This window comes from Zalophus californianus, chromosome 6 (assembly GCF_009762305.2).
Source record: "Zalophus californianus isolate mZalCal1 chromosome 6, mZalCal1.pri.v2, whole genome shotgun sequence".
Classification (NCBI taxonomy): Eukaryota; Metazoa; Chordata; class Mammalia; order Carnivora; family Otariidae; genus Zalophus; species Zalophus californianus.
The window spans coordinates 83,196,908-83,215,774 of record NC_045600.1 but is presented as its reverse complement, the minus strand read 5'-3'; the positions used below and the strand labels follow the sequence as shown (position 1 = coordinate 83,215,774).

Below are 18,867 nucleotides of genomic sequence, written 5' to 3'. Positions count from 1 at the left end.
GCATCTCTCTTTTTCACAAATAACTATTAAGCAAGCTAATGTTATCTTCCCTTTGTTGAGGAATGAAATGAGTTCTCACGTTTTCTGGGCTGCTGAGTTTAGTCTTTTAATTTCTCTTTTCTATGGGAGCATCTTTTTCTCAGCTGCCTCATTCCCTAGAAAAGGTAAGCATTTTCATGGATCTAGCTGTGAAATTTGTTTGAAATAACTGGTTCTTCAGTAAGAGATCTTCAGCTGTGTTTTCAAATTTTTAACTTGGTAAATTGTTATTAAATGAGTGCTTTTCACTGCAAGACTTAAGAAAATATAACCTAGGGACCTCTAACATAGCATAATTTAAAAACAGTATTTTTTTTAAGTTACCACGTGGAAAGGTCCATTAGATACCTCAGGAAACAGTTCTTCCTTCCTTTTGGATTTTTGATTTAGTAATATATGAACCCTAAATGCTTAATAAATAAGGATTAAACTTGTTTGACCAAAGGTTCTGTCTGTAGTATGTCTTATAGAACTCCAGAGAGGCAGTTGTGCTAGTAAAGATTATTTCTTTTATTACTTTTTAAGATTTTATTTATTTATTTAACAGAGAGAGCGAGAGAGAGCACAAGCAGGGGGAGCAGTAGAAGGAGAGGGAGAAGGAGGCTTCCCGCTGAGCAAGGAGCCTGATGCGGGGCTTGGGGCTCGATCCCAGGACCCTGGGATCATGACCTGAGCCGAAGGCAGACGCTTAACCGTCTGAGCCACCAAGGCACCCCTATTTCTTTTATTATTCTGATACGATGTTTTTGTTCCCTATCTTGGTGAAGATACTCTTCTAGGAAGTTGAAATGATACTTTCATAGAGGAGAGCACATGCATTATAATTGATTTTTTTTTCATCTTTGGTAACATATTTCATTTTGCTATAATAGTCCAGTGTCATTAATGAACAGTAGGGGAGGGAAAATGTGGATAAGCATTTTTTTCTTCCTCACAGTATGCCTTTGAGGTAGGCCAAAATATTTTCTTTGCCATTTTTGAAATTTATGAAAGAGCTATCCTTTTTTAGCCAGGAGTTCTTCATTCTGTTTAAAATACAGGTATTATTATTTCTGAAACTTTGTGTTTTGGGTAAACTCTGGGCTTGTTAATTTGCTAGACTGTACCCATGCTATTATAGAGATTCCTTTGAGCAGATTTGGTTCTGGCCTGCTTGTAGAGGGCTCCGGTCAGCCCTTGTTCCTTGAGGACAGGGTCTTTTCCTCAGTCAGTGTCTGGTATATAGTAACCTTTTAGTGAATATTCAGTGGTCTGAAAGGAAAGTTTTGGTTCAAGAATCAGCGCTTTGTGATTTATTTCCTTATTTGCCATGTGCTAGGTTGACCAAAAATTTATTGTTCAACTGTGGATACTTTTGAAAGTGAAGGGTGAGGGACTACTAGTAATTATGCTTAGGACAGTGAACTTACACGGTCTTGAGCAAACCAACTAGGAGTTGTGGTCACCCAAGTCATGAAGCGTCTTTGTTTTTGTTATAGCAGGCTGGTGGTAAAGAATTGGGAATTCGGTGTCACCAGCAATAGATCTGAGTTCTAATTCTAGCTTGGGCAAATTATTTAGCTTAACTGAAATGAGAAAAAGATTTGAATTGTGAGGATTAAACAGGCTAGTATTACTCTGAAAGCACATAGGACAGAAAAGCCTCTCACACTGGTGTGCTCTTATTCAATGTAGGGGGTCCCTTGTCTTCTCTCATCATGGCATACTAGTTTCTGCTCTCAACTGAGGCTGGCTTTGAAAGCTTTTTTAATGGTTAAGATTAACTGAAACATTTCACTAAAACATTTTAGTGAAGGCAGGAATGTTTTTCAGCTAAGCCAGTGAGCTTATTTTTTTGTTAAATTGTGTAATATGGTGAGCAGGAAATGAATGTGCTATGAAACCTAATTACTGTTACTCTTCCTCAAAATATTCATGAAAAGCTTTTTTTCCCAATTATTTTTTACAGAATTGCTGAAAGATACTTTAATAGTTTCATTTTGGCAAAATAGTCACTTGTAACCCTTACTTCAATTCAATGGATTCATACAATTTTTACTGGTTAGGGAAAAAATGATTTAAATGAGAATTTCATTAAGTTTCTTATCAATATTTATACTGTGCAGAATTATGTTTTCTCTTCGGGTATTTATTTCCCCCCCCTGTATTTTTTGATATTTTGCTAATTGAGTCAGTTTTAATTGTGATTTTTAAAAAAGGAAACCAAAGAAAAGCAGTTTTCATAGACTTTGTGCCTTATTAGTATAGGCATCCACACTGTGAACCAAAGGGAAGTATTCTGGTACCAAGACTTCAGCTGCTTCTGGTATTGCGTGGGATTCCTTATTTACCAAACAGCAGATAAGATAATATTGAAAGACCTAGGTTTAAGAACAGTCACAACAATATAGATGCAACTAAGAGAAATGGGGATTACTTAGTATACATTAAATTCTTGCTTCTTCTTAAATATTGGAGAGTTAGGGAAGACACTCTTGTTTATCAAAGGAATAGTTAAGCACAGCATATGTTATGTGAGCTTTTAGTATCTACCTTAGCCTGGGTACTGGAAGATCACAAAGAAATAACTTTCAAAGCCATGGCTGGAAGTTGGATCCTAGTTTGAGCTGCAAAAGAGAAAGTGTACCAGGATCTTTTGGAGTAAATCTGGGTGGCCTTGGAACGCCTCAGACTTCCATGAGAATCCTGATAAGGTTATGACATTTGTGTTAGAGGGAATTTGTACCTTTATTTGGTATAGAGTTGCAAATGGAGTCACTTAGCTTGATTACATATTATTTGCATTGCCTTCTGCAGACTGATTTTTTTAAATATCCTTGCAAACTGATAATAAAACCAAGCAAAGAATGATTAACAATTTTTCATATAGAAGTCTTTAATTTTCATTAAGTCAGTTTATCAGTATTTTCTCTTATGGTTAGTGCTTTCTGGGTCCTAAGAAATTTTTTTTAATTTTTTTATTTTTATTTATTTATTTTTTTAAAGATTTTATTTTATTTGACAGAGAGAGACACAGCGAGAGAGGGGACACAAGCAGGGGGAGTGGGGAGAGGGAGAAGCAGGCTTCCTGCTGAGCAGGGAGCCCAGTGCGGGGCTCGATCCCAGGACCCTGGGATCATGACCTGAGCCGAAGGCAGACGCTGAACGACTGAGCCACCCAGGCGCCCCAGAAATTTTTTTTTTTTAAAGATCTTATTTATTTATTTATTTATTTTGGGGAGAGAGAGAGAGAGAGAGAACAAGAGCAGCGGGGAGAGGCAGAGAGAGAATCCCCAGCAGACTCCAAGTTGAGCATGGATCCCAATGCAGGGCTCATTCTCATGACCCTGAGATCGTGACCTGAGCTGAAACCAAGAGTTGGACCCTTAACCATCTGAGTCACCCACGCACCCCTGTGTCCTAAGAAATTTTAACCTACTCCAACTCAAAGATATGTTCTTAATGTTTTCTTTTAGAAGCTTTATCATCTTAGCTTTACATTTAAGTCTGTGATTAATCTTTCACTTCATTTTTGTATATGGTATAGGGTAGGGGTTTGAGGTTCACTCCCCCAAACCCCCAAATAAGAGTTTCCAGTTGTTTCAGCACCATTTCCTGGAAAAACTTTTCTTTCCCTGTTGGATTGTTTCTCAAGAATCGGTGTGACCATGTAAATGTGGGTCTTTTTCTGGACTCTGTTCTGTACCATTGGTTTGTCTGTCCTTAGGCCAGTGCACTATACCATCTTGATTACTGTAACTTTTAGCAAGTCTTGTAATCAGATAGTGTGAACCCAGTTTTGCTCATCCTTTTCAAACTTGTTTGGACTATTTTCCTTTTCCATATAAATTTTAGGCTGAGCTTGTCAGTTTCTTCAAAAACCCTTTCGGGTATTGGATTGGAAATCTATAGATAAGAGAGGATATATAGGAGAGAATTAACATCTTAATAATAATGAATATTCCAGTCCTGAACATGTAATAATAGTAACACATATGTCTGATAAAGGAATTATATCTATAATGTATTAAAGGACTTCTGTAACTCATTTGTAAAAAGACTACAGCTTTTTCAAATGTGGTCAAAAACTTTAACAGGTATTTCGTAAAGGGAGTTATATAAATATGGCCAATAAGCGTGTGAAAAGGTGCTCATCAGTCATTAGGGATGTAAAAATTAAAATCACAATGAGATACCATTTTAACACCAAGTGTTGGCAAAGATGAGAAGCAACTAGAACTGCTGTTCATTGTTGATGGGAATGTAAAATAGTAGAACCGTTTTTGGAAGATTGTTTGGTGGTTTGTTACAAGGTTAAACATGTATCTACCTGTGGCCTAGCAGTTACATTCCCAGGAATTTACCCAAAGTGAAATGAAAACCCAAATATCCATCAATAGGTGAATAAATAAACTGGTTATATTCATTTTTTTAAAAGATTTATTTATTTTATTTGACAGAGATACAGTGAGAGAGGGAACACAAGCAGGGGGAGTTGGAGAGGGAGAAGCAGGTCTCCTGCTGAGCAGGGAGCCCAATGTGGGGCTCGATCCCAGGACCCTGGGACCATGACCTGAGCCGAAGGCAGAAGCTTAACAACTGAGCCTCCCACGTGCCTGGTTATATTCATTCTTGTAAAGGAATCTGATTCAGTAACAAAAGGTAGTGAATTCCTGATGCATACAGTAATATGGATGAATCTCAAAAACATGCTTAAAAAAAGAATCCAGACACAAAAGTGTATGTGCAGTATGATTCCCTTTTTCTAAATATCTAGAGCCTATTAGAAATTAGTTAATCTGTGATTATAGGCTTCAGGACAGTGATTGCCTCTAGGGTAGGAGCAATTGACTGGGAAGAAGCACAAGCCTGAGAATTTTCTGGGGTAGTAAGCTGTTCTTATTTATCTTGATGGGAATATAAAATAGATATATGTATGCATATGTCAAAACTCATCAAACTATGTATTTAATATTTGTTTCAATATATAAGTTATACCTCAATTTAAAAATCTTCATAATTTTTCATTTGAAAAAATTACATGCAGTACATGGTAAGAATTTTGCAAAATACTGGAATTAAGAAATGGAAAATAGAGGTCCCTCTTAGTCCAATTGCCAGAAACAAACACCGTAAGTTGTTTGGGATGTAACTTTCTAGAGATTTTCTAGTCTTACAGTGTAATGGTTAAAGATGAGGGCTTGGGGCGAGCTCTCCCTCCACTCAGTGGCAAATCTGCTTCTCTCTCGCTCTCTGACAAATAAAATCTTTAGGGGCACCTGGTGAGCTCATTCAGTTAAGCTTCTGCCTTCATGATCTCGGGATCCTGGGATCAAGCCCCGCATGGGCTTTCCGCTCAGTGGCAAGTCTGCTTATCCCTCTCCCTCTGCCCCTCCCTTTGTGATCTCTCTAGCTTTCTCTCTAAATAAATAAGTAAAATCTTTAACATAAAATGATGAAGGCTTGGGAGTCAGATTATCTGGATTCAAATCCACATTCCCTGTTAAATTGTATGACCTTGAGCAAGTTACTTAAAATGTGTAAATAACATGGTTCCTCATCTATAAATGGGATAATAGTAACAATCCCTTTATTTTTTACTTTTTTAAAAATTTAAACTCAATTAGCATAATCTTCACTTTTTAATTTAAATTCAATTAATTAGCATAATAGTAACAATCTCTTTAAACAGAAAATTGGGCGAGTTCTCTTCCTAGAGGTCTTACACTACTGCTCAAATTTTGTAAGAACCCTTTGTGTGACGTTTAAATTGGCAAACTGTTGTAAACATTTTTCACAATTTATCATCTTTTTTTTATCTTTATTGTTTTGTCCCGTGCAGAAGTAATACATTTTTAACATGTTTATTGAGATACAATTCCAAGTCTGTAAAGTTCACCCATTTAAAGTATATATGGTTGGGGCGCCTGGGTGGTTCAGTCAGTTAAGTGTCTGCCTTTGGCTCAGGTCATGATCCCAGGGTTGTGGGATCCAGCCTGGCTTCTGGCTCCCTGCTCAACAGGGGAGCCTGCTTCTCCCTCTCCCATTGACTGCCAGTCCCCCTGCTTGTGTTCTCTGTCAAATAAGTAAATAAATATAAATAAAAAGGTAAAGTGTATATGGTTTTAGTATATTCATTGTCTTTAGTATATTCAGTTGCAACAACCACCACAGGCTTAAGTTTAAAACATTTCCATCATCCCAAAAAGGAACCCCTACCTATTAGCAGTCACTACTCATCCTGCCACTGTGCAGTGCCACAGTCTGCACCCCGCCCCCCTTTGCAACCACTGATCTACTCTGGAGTTGCCTTTTTCTGGTTATTTCTTATAAATGGTATCTTACAATATGAGGCCTTGGTTGAGTAGCTTATTTACCTAGCATAATGTTTTCCGGGTTCATCTGTGTTGTAGCATCAATCAGTATTTTGTTCCCTTTCAGTTGCCAAGAAATATTCCATTATGTTGATATATCACATTTTATCCATTCATCATTTGATGGACCTTTGGGTTGTTTCCACCTTTTGGCTATTGTGAATGTTGCTATGAAGATTTATGTCTTAAGTTTTTTTGTGGACTTAACATTTCCATTTGTCTTGGGTATACCTAGAAATTACCTATGGTAACTTTATGTTTAACCTTTTGAGGAACTGCCAGACTTCTCCAAAATGGCTACACCATTTTACATTTCTGCCAGAAGTATAGGAGGGTTCCAGTTTCTCCACATCCTTGTCAGCTCTTCTTATCTTTATTAAAATCCATACTAGTAAGTGCTAAGCATTATCTCATTGTGTTTTTTGATTTACATTTCCCTATGGCTAATGATATTAAAACTTCTTTTCATCTCCTTGGAGAAATGTTTATTCACATTCTTTGGCCATTGAAAAATTAGGTTACTTGCCATTTTATTACTGAGTTTTAAGAGTTTTAAAAAAATACATTTGGGATATCAGTACCTTATCAGATAGATGATTTGGAAATCTTTCCGCCCAATTGTTGGTTTTCAATTTCTTGATAGCTTTGTTTATAGCACTTTTGATGAAGTCCAATGTACCTATTTTACCTTTTGTTGTTTTTGCTATTGGTATAATAATACTTAAGAAACCATTACCTTATTCAAGGTCATGAAGATTTACCTCTCTGTTTTCTTCTAAGAGTTTTACAGTTTTAGCTCTTAAATTTACATCTGTGATCTCTTTAGGGCTAATTTTTGTGTATAAAGAAGAGATCCACCTTCATTTTTTTGCATGTGACTATCTAGTTGTCACAGTACCATTTGTTGAGAAGGCTGTTCTTTTGTCATTGAATTATCTTGACAGGCGTGTTGGTAATCAGTTGACTCTAAAGGTAAGGGTTTATTGTTTGGACTCTAAGTTCTGTTCCATTGATCTATGTGTCTAGCCTTACGTCCTAGCACACATCTTTTTTTTTTTTAAGATTTTTATTTATTTGAGAGAGAGAATGCGAGAGTGAGTGAGTACATGAGAGGGGGGAGGGTCAGAGGGAGAAGCAGACTCTCCGCTGAGCAGGGAGCCCAACGCGGGACTGGATCCCGGGACTCCAGGATCATGACCTGAGCCAAAGGCAGTCGCCCAACCAACTGAGCCACCCAGGCATCTTAGCACACATCTTAACTACTGCAGCTGTGTAGTAAGTTTTGAAATTTGGGAGTTTGAGTCCTCCAGTGTTGTTCTTCATTGTCAAGATTGTTTTGGCTCTCCTAAGGCCCTTGCCCTTCCATATGAATTAGGATCAACTTGTCTATTTCTGTAAAAAAAGCCAGCTTGAATTTTGATAGGTGTTAATTTAATCTATATACCATTACCTTCTTCAGAATATTAAATCATTTGATCCAAGAACCATAGAGCGGCTTCTCATTTATGTAGTTCTTTAATTTTTTTTTCAATAATGTCTTGTTTTCAGTATATATGTCTTGCAGTTCTTTGATTAAATTTATTCCAAAGTGTTTTTCTTTGTTTCTTTCTTCCTTTCTTTCTTTCTTTTTCTTTCTTTCTTTCTTTTTCTTTCTTTCTTTCTTAGTATTTTGTTCTTTTTTGATGCTATTGTAAATGGAATTATTTTCTTCATTTTATTTTCAGACTTAATTGCTAGTATATAGAAATATTGATTTTTGTATATTGGTCTTACAGGCCTGCAAGATTACTGAGCTTATTTGTTAGTTATAATCATTTTTTAGTGCATTCTTTAGGATTACCTATCTACATATAGGAATCTATAAATTATAGTTTTACTTCTTTCCAATCTGGGTGATGTTTATTTTAATTTGTTTTGTTTTCCTTTCTTAATTACTCTGGCTAGAACTTTAAGTACAGTTTTGAATATGAGTTATGAAAGTAGACAACCTTGTCTTATTCCTGATTTTAAGGGGGATAGCATTCTGTCTTTCACTATTAGAATGATGTGTTTATTTTAAGTGCTCTTTATCCAGATTGAGAGAGTTCCCTTTGACTTCTAGTTTGTTGAGTGCTTTTATTTTTAAATGGTACTGGGTTCTGTCATTTTTCTGTGTTGAGATGCTCAAGTGGTTTTTATCCTTTGTTCTATTAATGTGGTATAGTACATTGATTGATTTTCAGATGTTCTACAAACCTTCCATTCCTAGGATAAATTCTACTTGTTAATGGTGTATAATTCTTTTTATATGTTGCTAGATTTAGTTGTTAATATTTTATTGAGGATTTTTGTTTCTATAAGGGATATTAGCCTGTAGTTTTCTTGTGATGTCTTTGGGTGGCTTTGGAATCAGTGTAATGTCGGCTAGATAAAATGATGTGGCAGTTGTTCTTCTGTGATCAGGAAGAGTTTGTGAAGGATCGGTATTAATTCTACTTTAAATGTTTGATAAAATTTACCAGTGGAGCCATTTGGCCTGGGCTTTTTTGTGTGTGTGTGTGGGGGGGGGAAGTTGGAAACATTAAATTTTATATGATCATCAGACTACTTGTTTTTTGTTCTTTTGGTCATAAATACATAGAAGGATCTTCCATATCCTAACCTGCTGTTTCTTCATCAAAGGTGTAGATATTTGTAACTAATGTAGACATTAGGATTGACCAATTCCTTATATGACATTTAACATGGTCTTATACTCATAAATATTCATTTTTTCCTGAACTCCCATGGCACTTTATCTGTACATCCTTAAAGTAACTTCTCAAGTATGCTTTTTATTGTTATTTATGTTTGAGTCTTACCTCCTCTATTAAACTGAATTCTCTGAAGGAAATACCTCTGTCTACTCTGTGCTTAGAGTTCAGCAATTGAATGGCTGAGTGAATGAAATGTTACTCTAGTGTTCATGTGAAAATTACATCTCACTTCTTTTTGGTATTACTTCCATCCGTTAAAATATTATGAAGTTCATTTATTTGGCCTGGTCTTGCTATTTGTACTACAGTTCTGCAAATTATCAGTGTAACCTGTTGATCTGATTCAGTAGATCACATTCAGTCATAACGGGTTTGGGCTACAGAGTGTCTGAGTTAAAGGGGAGCAGAGGTGAGAAATTGTTATTTTGTTCCCTTAATGTTTGGCCTTCTGTATAAGCTAGAGCCCATAACCTCCTACAGGCTATCTTTAGTCCTGCAAATGATTTCAAGCTATGTAGTTTGGGGGTGCCTGGGTGGCTCAGTTGGTTAAGCGTCTGCCTTGGCTCAGGTCATGGTCTCAGGGTTCTGGGATCCAGTCCCACATTGGGCTCCCTGCTTTTCCCTCTCCCGGTACCCCTCTCTTGCCCTCCCCCCCGGCTCGTCCTCACTCTCCCCTCCCCAAATAAATAAATAAAATCTTTTTTTTTTTAAGATTTTATTTATTTATTTGACAGAGAGAGACACAGCAAGAAAGGGAACGCAAGCAGGAGGAGTGGGAGAGGGAGAAGCAGGCTTCCGGCTGAGCAGGGAGCCCAGTGTGGGGCTCGATCCCAGGACTCTGGAATCATGACCTGAGCCAAAGGCAGACGCTTAACGACTGAGGCACCCAGGTGCCCCTAAATAAATAAAATCTTAAAAAAAAAATGTACATTTTAAAAAAGCTATGTAGTTTGTAAGAGCTATACTTTCATTCAGGCTTTTCTGTATTAGTCTTGGCAAGTTTAAGAATTACTTCTTAAAGGCATATATAATTGAACTCTTTTTAGATACTTGACTGAATCAGTGATGCTCCATCTGTTCGTCTCTGAGCTACTTTGATAGGTATTTTGCCAAAAAATAGTCAAATAAGTTTGGAATTCCTCTTAGAGAGAGACTCTGAGTACATTAACATATTGAAGACTAAAAAATCTTACGCCTAATGTTAATGGCCTTTAATATTTTTTTAATGTTAATGGACATTTGTTAATATCTTGATCTAGTATTCAGAGAGGCAAACTTTGGGAAATGCTTCTATAAATGGTATAAAACCAATTTTGGGCAGTGTCTATAAAGAGAATCAGAAGTGAAAATAGAGTTAAGTGTGGAAAGTTTAAATGTGTAAGTCTTAGGACAAATACTTGTTAATGGCCATCATTGTAATTGTAGTACTTTATGAGATGGTCATTATATGTCACATTCTTACCATTGCTATTAGGAAAAAAGATTAAGTCACCCCCTCTCTATTTAAAAATTAAAAAAAAATTTTTTAAACCAAACTAAAAACTGTTAGTTTAAGCTACCGTTTGAACAATGCTTCCTAGCTCATCTCCATCCAGAGATAGGGTGGCTTTCTCTCCAAGTAATTTTAATTATCTTTGTTAGGCTTTTCATTGAAAGAAGATGAAAATCCTATCTTGGGTAAGAATTGGCACTTGGTGCAGGTATCCTTCAGATTCTTGCCTAGAAGTAGTACCTAAATCTCCTCTTACCTCCCAGTATTTTTCTAAAGCTTGACAAGTTTTTATGTAGGATTGCCTGAAAGATTTTCAGTACATGTATTCTCCTGTTCAACAAGTATGGATAATGAATGATTGAACCCATTCTGCTTAACTTTCTGTTACCTGAGTTTTGTATCTTTTCATTTGTTTTATTTAAACTTTCATCCCCAGGGGCTCCTGGGTGGCTCAGTTGTTAAGCGTCTGCGGCTCAGGTCATGATCCCGGAGTCCTGGAATCGAGCCCCGCATCAGGCTCCCCGCTCAGCGGGAAGCCTGCTTCTCCCTCTCCCACTCCCCCTGCTTGTGTTCCCTCTCTCACTGTGTCTCTCTCTGCCAAATAAATCAATAAAATCTTTAAAAACAAAAAACAAAAAAACTTTCATCCCCAAAATCATGTGTCCAGGATAGAAATAGAGCCCTATGGTCATGGACTATATAGATTGTCTTTATGTAGGATGTAACATGAGAACTAGAGTTTTATAGCATTGACCTTTGACACTATGCATAAAAAAGCAAATTAATACGGTTATTTGTAAATATCAGAACCAAATAGATTGATGAGATAGGGACTCTTTGCTCAAATAGTATATAGTACAGAGTTTAGTAAGGGAGATAAGGCATGCATGTATACAGTAAGTAGACTGTAAGATCATATAAGTACCAGGCTTTCTATAAATAACCATTTAGAACTTCAGAGAAGAGAGAGAATAGTCTTAGCTAGGAATAATCTATAAGTATTTCCTGCAATGGGGTGTTTCATTTTGTCTTTGAAGGATTTTGGTTTAACTTGGTAAGACTTCTTATAGAAACATTATTCATAAGACAAGGGCAAGACAGCTTCCATAAAGACATAGCAGTAACTAGAGAGTGAAAAGCAATCAGTCCAGGATCACACATGGACACAGGTAGGGAAATGTGATATATCTGAGTGTAATTCAGAAGCGGACACTTTACCATGGATATCAAACTGTAATCAGGGCCGCTGAGGTATGATCAAAGTCCAGTTGAGGATTACCGGGATTAAAGAGACAGAGTTCGGGGTATGGACCAGGGTATGGACCTAACAACATATATTAATAGTCCTTTCATCCTTTGAAATTGGCAGTATGACCCTGTGTTCAATGAATTTTAAAGAGCTCTTCACTTGAAGATTAGGATGGGTCTGACAGGAAGTTAAGAGACATCTTCAAGGTATTCTTAATTTATCTGGAGTATAGGGGTATTCTTAATTTATCTGGAGTATAGGGGGATAGTAAAAGATTAAATTGGAAAGGTAACTTGGAGCCCGATGATAAAGGTCTTGAATTGCAGAGGAATTTAGACTTTATTGAATTTTGGAAGCGAAGTGGAAAGCAGTGAAGGGATAACATAATCAGAGTGATGTTTTGGGAATACTGATCTGACAGTCGCTGCAAGGATGGATTAAAGTGAGAAGAACCTAAAGGTGGGAAGCCAAATTAGGAAGCAGTAGTCTAGGGGTGCAATAAGAACCTTAATGAAAACATTAATAAGAGAAGGACAGATTCTAGACATCATCCCTAAAAGAAGAATTAACTAGACATTGAGACTGGTTGGGTGTAAAGAGAGAAGTAGAAAAGAATGTAAAAACTGATTCATAGAGTTTGAGTATGAATAACTAACTGTTGTATAAATAGGAAAGACAGATGAACTAGCTGCTATAGGGGCAGATGAGAAGTTTTGAAATTGAAGGGGTCAGTTGTATATCAAGGGTGGAATATCCAACAGACATCTAGAAATGTAGATTGTGTACTTTGTAAAATGGAGGCCAGAAAGTCAGCCATACAGCAGTATTAATCCACGTTGGTAGTAGATGAGGTTTACTAAGGGGTAAGGATGGATGACAGAACTTTGGTGGACTCCACATTTAGAATAAAGAAATTTCCATTAAGGAGGTAAAGAAGAAATAGTCCAAGAAGTTGTCAAAGACATGGAGAGTATCCAGAAGCAAGTGTCAGTCTATAATTTTGACTTCTGTTCATACATTTTGGTAAACAGTGCTTTATCAGACAGAGTGGTTCTCTCATCCTTTTCAGACCCAACTCTCCCTTTTTTATTATTTTATTTATTTATTTAAGATTTTGTTTATTCATTTGAGAGAGAGCGCATGAGCAGGGGGAAAGGGAGAAGCAGACTCTACCCTGAGCAGGGAGCCCAATGTGGGGCTCAGTCCCAGGACCCGGAGATCACGACCCGAGCTGAAGGAAGATGCTTAACCATCTGACCCACCCAGGTGCCCCCAACTCTCCCTTTTTAAAAAATATATTTTATAGTGTTTTCTTTTTTATCCTGAAATGAAATCTACAGGTAATATTTCTCTGTATATATAAATTTAAAAAGCAGTATGATGCCCCAATTTAATATATTGGGGAAAAAATAAAATAATTCATAATAACTTAAGTATTTTAAAATGTAATTGCATGGGCCTGACCCACAGTGGATGACATAATGAAGTAGTCCTGTCTTTGCACCAGGATGTAGAATCAGCTTGAGGGAAGAGTTACAAATGTAGACTGATAAAATCCACTTGTATTTGTGGCTCAAATACCACAAAGAATAAGAGAAGAAAAGAGAGAACTATAGTAGAATAGAATAGAGAGATTTGCTCCTTCTTAAGCCCTTCCAAGAAGAGGGGGAATGAGTTCAGAATTTTGAGGAAGAGGGGAAAATGTTTGAAATAATCTTTGAAGAGAATAAGAAACAATTGATAAGAGGTGGGTAAAAGGGTTTTTGAGAAATGTCATGTGCTCTGTTGAAGTTGGATAACAGCTGGTGGGTCAGTGTTCACATGGCCCTGTCGTTTCCTTGTGGAGAGAGAGAAAGACAAGTGTAGGAGATGAAAGTATAGGTTATTAGAGAAACAGCTTTTTTTTTAAGATTTTAGTTTTAAGTAATCTCTATACCCAACGTGGGGCTTGAACTTACAACGCTGAGATCAAGAGTCTGGTGCTCTACTCACTGAGCCAACCAGGCACCCCAGAGAAGCAGCTTTTAACAGACTGGCCAAGGCAACTGGGTTGAATAGGGAGGCCACCAGTTTTAAAGGTGATTAAAAAAATAATTGAGGATGGTGGTGATGGATGATTGGCATGACTATGTGAATGTACTTAATGCCACTGAACTGTACACTTAAAGTTATTAAAATGGTAAATTTTATGTATATTTTACCACAATAAAAGGAATCTAATTGAACACTTTAAAAATATTCCTTTATTCTCCAGGTATCATCATAAGACTACTTGTGGAGATATGTCAGAAACTTCATACTTGAAGTACCTCCTCTCTTTAGCCTTGTGGACATAAGGGAGTGCATCATACTTGCCATTTCAACCATCAGTGGTGATATGCTACAGAGTGATTCTGGGAGAATCAGACGACAGGACTGATGCATACTGGGAGTCACATGGGGGCACATACTGAGCATTGTAAGACTGTAGAAGTAACTGTGATCTTTCCTGGACAAATTCGTTTTGGCTTCATGTTCATATACAGCTTAGTTACTGAGGAATTTTTTTTTTTAAGATTTTATTTATTTATTTGACAGAGAGAGACACAGTGAGAGAGGGAACACAAGCAGGGGGAGTGGGAGAGGGAGAAGCAGGCTTCCTGCAGAGCAGGGAGCCTGATGTGGGGCTCGATCCCAGGACTCCAGGATCATGACCTGAGCCGAAGGCAGACGCCCAACAACTGAGCCACCCAGGCACCCCTGAGGAATTATTTTTTAAAAAAATAATTCTTTTTGAATCACCCAGCATTACTTTGTAGTCATATCTTCATACCTTCTAATTAGAACCATTTTCATTATCAGCCAAAATAAGTACATGAGATCAATTATTTTTTAATGAAACATTTAGGAGACAGCCAAGCAGCAATTTTATATGCTTTAATTTATATGTATGTATATCCAGATGAATCAAATGTATTCTCTTAGAGAATTTTGTTGTGTTTTTAAAACTGTGTTTCTTTGAAATCTTTTGGAACGGGTACATGTTAGGTCTCACACTAAAAAGTAGAACCTGTTGAAGTCTTAAAAAATCTTTAATATTCTTTTCTCTTTAACTGTGTTACTAAAGACTGCTGTTTTAGTTTCATGAAATTTACCTCACTCATATGTACAATTCAGTGATTTTTAACAAACAGAATTGTACAACCATCAATACAGTGTGCATTTAGAACATTTCCAGCTTCCCTAAAAAAGATATCTTGTATCCACTTACAGTCAGTCCCCCTTGGTACACCCAGCCAACCACTAATCTACTTCTAAGTATAGATTTCCTTTTCTGGATATTTCATATAAATGGAATCATACAATATGTGTTTTTTTGAGTCTGGCTATTTTTTTTTTTTTAACTTAGCACAGTGTTTTTGAGATCCATTCATGTTGCATGTATCAACTTTTTTGCTTTTTATTGCTAATAATATTGTGTGGATATACATTTTTGTTTATCCATTCACCAGTTGATAAACGTTTGGATTGTTTTGCTCTTTTTTTTTTTTTAAGATTTTATTTATTTGACAGAGAGAGAGTGAGAGGGAACACAAGCAGGGGAGTGGGAGAGGAAGAAGCAGGCTTCTCGCTGAGCAGGGAGCCTGACTTGCGGCTCAGTCCCAGGACCTGAGATATCACCCGAGCCGAAATCAAGAGTCAGCTTCTTAACCAACTGAGCCACCCAGGTGCCCCCAAAAGGGTTTTTTTCTAACATGTAACACTATAAACAAATTAATGTGTTGCCTACTGAATCTAAAAATTATGCCAGTATCCTCTTCAATAATTCCAGGACTAAATTTTTACATCAATATTGAATTGAATTTTAGGCAGGACTATTCCACTGTTAATCTGTTGTAGTGTCTTTGTAATGAAGTCAGTTAAAAAATAGTGATTATTGACAGCTTATATTGGCCATTTATTGACCTTGAACTAAGGACTAATCTGTTTAGCTTAACGTAGATCCTAGTTGTTGATGTTTTTATAAAACCCAGCACCTCAATTAGCAAGAATGGTTTCTCGACAGATATTTCAAAGGATGCAAAAAAAATTCTAAGTGATCTTTACTCTGCAGAATTGGTGCTTTAAAAATATTTGGCTCTTGATTGCCTGGGTGACTCAGTCATTAAGCGTCTGCCTTCAGCTCAGGTCATGATCCCAGGGTCCTGGGATCGAGCCCCACATCGGGCTCCCTGCTTGGCGGGAGGCCTGCTTTTCCCTCTCCCACTCCACCTGCTTGTGTTACCTCTCTCGCTGTGTCTCTCTGTCAAATAAATAAAATCTTAAAAAAAAAATTTGGCTCTTGGGATTGTATTCTTCACAACATCAAAGCATAAACTCGAGCAATTTAAGAGGTAGATCCTGTCTAGGGAGACAGTTTGCTGAGATTGAAAAAGCACTGGTTTAGGAACTAGGAAACCTGGCTCTGCAAAAGAGCTCAATGAATGTGAACAAGTTATTTAATCTTTCTGGTTTTTAGTTTTTTTTTTTTTTAATTTTGTTTTAAAGATTTTATTTGAGAGAGAATGAGAGAGAGAGAGAGAGAGAGAGCATGGGGGGGGAGGGTCAGACAGAGAAGCTGACTCCCTGCTGAGCAGGAAGCGCCATGCAGACTCAGTCCTGGGACTTCAGGATCATGACCTGAGCCAAAGGCAGTCGCTTAACCAACTGAGTCACCCAGCTCCCTGGTTTTTAGTTTCTTCATCTGTAATACTACCCAGTTGGACTAGGTAATCTCTGTGACCCCTCACAACTCTGAATATGTGAGCATACACTGTTTGAAAATACTCTGGCATTTCTTATAAAGCCCTTTCACATATACTTCATTTTATCCCTAAAAGATTCTCTGAAGTACAGGAGGCAGGTCTTTTTTAGAGGATAGATAGAAAAGTTGGGTATCATTTTATTATTATTATGAAAGATTTTATTTATTTGAGAGACACATAAGTGGGGGTGCGGAGGAGGCACAGAGGGAGAGGGAGAAGCAGACTCACTGTTGAGCAGGGAGCCTGATGCGGGGCTCAATCCCAGGACCCTGAGATTATGACTTGAACTGAAAGCATGACTTGAACTTAACTGACTGAGCCACCCAGGCACCCCTATTATTTTTTTTAATATTAATTGAAGTATAGTTGATATACAATGTAATATTAGTTTCAGGTGTACACAACATAGTGATTTGACAGTTCTATACAGTACTCAATGCTCACCACTCAGCATAGTCACCTTCTGTTACTGTTGTTATATTATTGACTATATTCTTTCTGTTATACTTTTCATCTCCAGGATTTTTTTATTTTTTTTAGATATTTGTATACAAGTCCTTTATCCAGATACACAATTTGCAGATATTTTCTTCTAGTCTGTGGCTTGTATTCATCTTTTTAGTAATATTGCTTAAAGTACAAAAGTTTAAAATTTTCATGGCCTAATTTGTCAGTTGTGTGTGTGTGTGTGTGTGTGTGTGTGTGTGTGTGTGTGTGTGTTTTAATGAATTGTTCTTTTGATGTCATATCCAAAGACTTTTTGCTTAATCAAGATCATGAAGATTTCCCCTGTGTTTTCTTGTAGAAGTTTTACAGTTTGGGGTTTTACACTTAAGTCCCTGATCCATTTTGAATTAATTTTTATGCATAGTGTGAGGTAAGGTTTTTTTCAAAGGTTTAAATTAATCTTTTTGTATGTGGATATCCAGTTGTCCAGCACAGTTTGTTGAAAAGACTGTCTTTTCGCCCATTGAATTGCCTTGGCACCTTCATTGAAAATTGACCATACGTGTAAGGGTTTTTTGCTTTTATTTTTTTAAATATTTTGTTTGTTTTTGAAGATTTATTTATTTTAGGGTGAGAGTGTGCAAGCACGAACTGGGGTGGGGAGGCAGAGGGAGAGAGGGAAAGAGAATCTCAAGCAGACTGCGCTGAACACAGAGTCTGACATGGGGCTTGACCTGATGACTTGAGATCATGACCTGAGCCAAAATCAGGTGTCAGATGTTTAACCAACTGAGCAACCCAGGAACCCCTGTTTTTTTTTGTTTTTCTTTTTAAACCCCAACTATTCTTTTTTATTTTCTTTCTTTTAAAGGCAGCTCTGTGCCCAGTGTGGGACTTGAACTCAAGACCCTGAGATCAAGAGTTGCATGCTCTACCAACTGAGCCAGCCAGGCACCCCTGTAAGGGTTTATTTCTGGATTTTCAGGTCTGTTCTATTGGTCTATGTGATTATCCTTATGCCACTATCACATTGACCTGATTACTGTGGCTTTATAATATGTTTTGAAATCAGGAAGTGGGGGCACCTGGATGGCTCAGTCATTAAGCGTCTCCCTTTGGCTCAGGTCATGATCCCACGGTCCTGGGAAGGACCCCACATCGGGCTCCCTGCTCAGTGGGAATGCTGCTTCTCCCTCTCCCACTCCCCCTGCTTGTGTTCCCTCTCTCGCTTGTCTCTCTCTATCAAATAAATAAATAAAATCTTAAAAAAAAATAAAATCAGGAAGTATAAGTTATTCAACCCTCTTCTATTTTTTTAAAAGATTTATTTATTTGAGAGAGAGAGCATGAACGGGGGTCAAAGGGAGAGGGAGAAGCATGCTCCCCACTGAGCAGGGAGCCTGGCTCGAGGCTTGATCCCAGGACCCTGGGATTATGACCTGATCTGAAGGCAGATACTTAACTGACTGAGCCACCCTGGCACCCTGAACCATTTTCTTTTTCAAAATTATTTTGGCTATTTTGTTCTCTTTGCATTTCCATACAAATTTAAGAATTAGCTTGTCAGTTTCTGAAAAAGAAAAGAAGCCTTCTGGGGAGATTATGTTCACTCTGTAGATCAATTGGAGGAGAATTTTTTAACATGTCCTTAAGAAGAAAGATTATATAGGAAACTTTTAAAAAATTATAATAAAAAGAGAAGACAACTCAAAGGTGTTATGATTTCCTTTAATACCATAAGGTAGCAAAGAAAATGCTCAGGCTATAT

General features: G+C 37.3%; 1 protein-coding gene across 1 annotated transcript in view; it reads left to right on the top strand.

Annotated features, from left to right (window-relative positions):
- The window catches only part of INO80 (INO80 complex ATPase subunit), a 132,099-nt gene that overhangs the window by 9,367 nt on the left and 103,865 nt on the right, over positions 1–18,867 (top strand). The gene's annotated exons all lie outside the window — the stretch shown is intronic.